Raw genomic sequence first — 2,809 nt, forward strand, 5'->3', positions numbered from 1 at the left:
GTTGAAGATGCTTTAAAAGCACCGGTACATAATCTTACTGCCTGATGTTGAATAATATTTAACTTATGGAGGTTTGAATCTGCTGCTGAATTATAACTTATACATCCATAATCCAAGACTGACCTAATTAACCCAGTGTAAATTGCTTTTAATGATTTTCTATCAGCTCCCCACTCAGTTCCAACTAAACATCTCATTATATTTAATACTTTCCTACACTTATCTACTATTTTCTTAATATGCACTCCCCATGTCATTCTTTCATCAAACCACATTCCAAGAAATTTAAATTGTTTAACTCTTTCTAAATCCTGTCCATATAATTTTAATTTAATTTTTCCATCAACTCTTTTCCTTGTAAAAAACATAATTTTAGTTTTCTCTACAGAAAGTTTAAAACCCCATTTATACGACCATTTTTCTACAGCTAAAATTGCTCCCTGAAGCTTTTTAACAATAAATTCTAAATTTCTTCCTCTTTTCCACATTGCTCCATCATCAGCAAAAAGTGAAAATCCCATTCCACCCTCTACTTCTTTAAACATATCATTAACTACCACTGAAAACAATAACGGACTTACTATACTACCCTGTGGTGTCCCATTTTCTATATTCATACTCTCAGAATAGTCCTTCCCTATCCTCACTTGTATTTGTCTTCCTTCTAGAAAATTTTTGATCCATCTAAACATATGACCATTTATACCCATTCTTCTCATTTTAATTAATAACCCTTCCCTCCACATCATATCATATGCTCGCTCAATATCAAAAAATATTGCCACAACACTCTCTTTATTCACTTGAGCCTTTCTAATCTCATGTTCTAAACATAAAATTGGATCCATTGTACTTCTCCCTCTTCTGAAACCACTCTGATAAGATGATATAAGTCCCTTCTTTTCCATATAATATATTAATCAACTATAAAACAACTATAGGAAGTGACCATTATCCTATTAGGATGGAAGTAAAGCTAAATATAGAGAGGTATTGTATAAAAGGGATAAAGAAGTGGTCTTTTAGGTCCGCGGACTGGGGAAAATTTAGGAAAAGTAGTGAAATAAAAATGTTAAAAGTAGACATGAATAGTAGTATTGATGATTTAAATTCTTTTATAAGTAATGCCATACTTGAAGCAGCTGATCAGGCTATAAGGAAGGAAGGCGGAGGAAGAGATAGAAGGTTGGTGATATGGTGGACATCAGAATGTACTAAAGTTATAAAAAAACGAAATAAAGCATTCAAAGTATTAAAAAGAAATCATAATTTTCAGAATCTGAATGAATACAAGAAATTGCAAGCAAATGTAAGAAGGATTATTAAAAATGCAAAAAGAGATTATTGGAGGAGTTTTTGTAATTCAATAGGGAAGGAGACAGATATTTCTAAGGTCTGGGCAATAATTAAAAGGATGAATGGGATTAAGAGAATAAGTGGATATCCAATACTAAATGATGGAGAAATAACAGCAGTTACTGATATAGAAAAAGCAAAAATGTTAGTAAATACTTTTGTTAAAATCCATAGTTCTGAAAATATTAGTGAAGAGGGGAAAAAAGGAAGGCAAAAGACAATATTGGAGAACAAGAATTTATTGCAACAAATGGAAGATACAAATGATCCATTGAATATGTATTTTACAATAAATGAATTAAATATGGCACTCAAAAAATGTAAGCTATCAGCTCCAGGAAAAGATCAAATTTGTTATGTTATGGTTAGTAATTTAAGTGAGTCTTCTAAAAATATTTTATTAGAAATGTACAACAGGATATGGGAGGATGGAGAATTACCAAAAAGTTGGAAGGAAGCAGTGATTATTCCAATTCGAAAACCAGGAAAAGATGAATCCAAACCAGAAAATTATCGGCCAATAATATATTAATCTTTCATTTATCATTCTCTCCATTATCTTACATAAGTTGGATGTCATCATAATGACCCATTTTGATCATTATGATGACTCCACAAAGAGCTATGCCCATTAAAGTCCCCACACCAAATAACTTTACCCTCTAAAAATACCCCAATTTCCTCCATTAAATCTAATGATAGTCTTTTACATGGATTATAAAAGTTGATTATTTTAAATCGTCCATTTACTGTCCAAATTTCAGTAATGATATATTCTAACTCTCTTCCTTTAGCTAATAATCTAAACTGAATTCCTTGTTTAATAAATGTAATACATCCTCCTCCAGATCCCCCCTCTCTGTCTCTTCTAATGCTTTCATATCCTTTTATAACAAAATCAAGATTTGGTTTAAGCCATGTTTCTTGAATACATATAATATCTAAATCATCTTTATACTCTCTAATAAATCCTTTAAATTCCTGTCCATTTGCAATAAGGCTTCTAGCGTTCCATTGTAGGATGATCAGTTTTTATCTTCCTGTCCTTCGACCTTTCCTTCTGCCCCTAACCTCGTATTTATGTGTTCCCAAGATATGTCCTTAATACCAAAAAACCTCTCTGCCCCTTTCACAATTATTTTGATTTTTTCTGTTTTGTGCTTAACTTGATCTGTACAATTAATTACATATGCAATGAACAATAGAATTTTTTCAACTGTTAACCCAGTTTCAGTTCCACTCGGTCTCTGTTCTGTTGTTGGGTTTTGTTGAACTTTCCTTATAACTTCCTTAGGTTTCACTCTTTTAACAGCTTCAGCATAACTTATATTATTAGTAGCTTTGACTTGTTCGATTTCCATTGCTTTCCTTCTGACTTCACATCCTCCATAAGTCACCCTATGTTGCCCTCCACAATTACAACACTTATCCTTCCCATTTTTACATTCATCAT

The sequence above is a fragment of the Poecilia formosa genome, unplaced genomic scaffold (assembly GCF_000485575.1).
Source record: "Poecilia formosa unplaced genomic scaffold, Poecilia_formosa-5.1.2 Scaffold620, whole genome shotgun sequence".
NCBI classification, from domain to species: Eukaryota; Metazoa; Chordata; class Actinopteri; order Cyprinodontiformes; family Poeciliidae; genus Poecilia; species Poecilia formosa.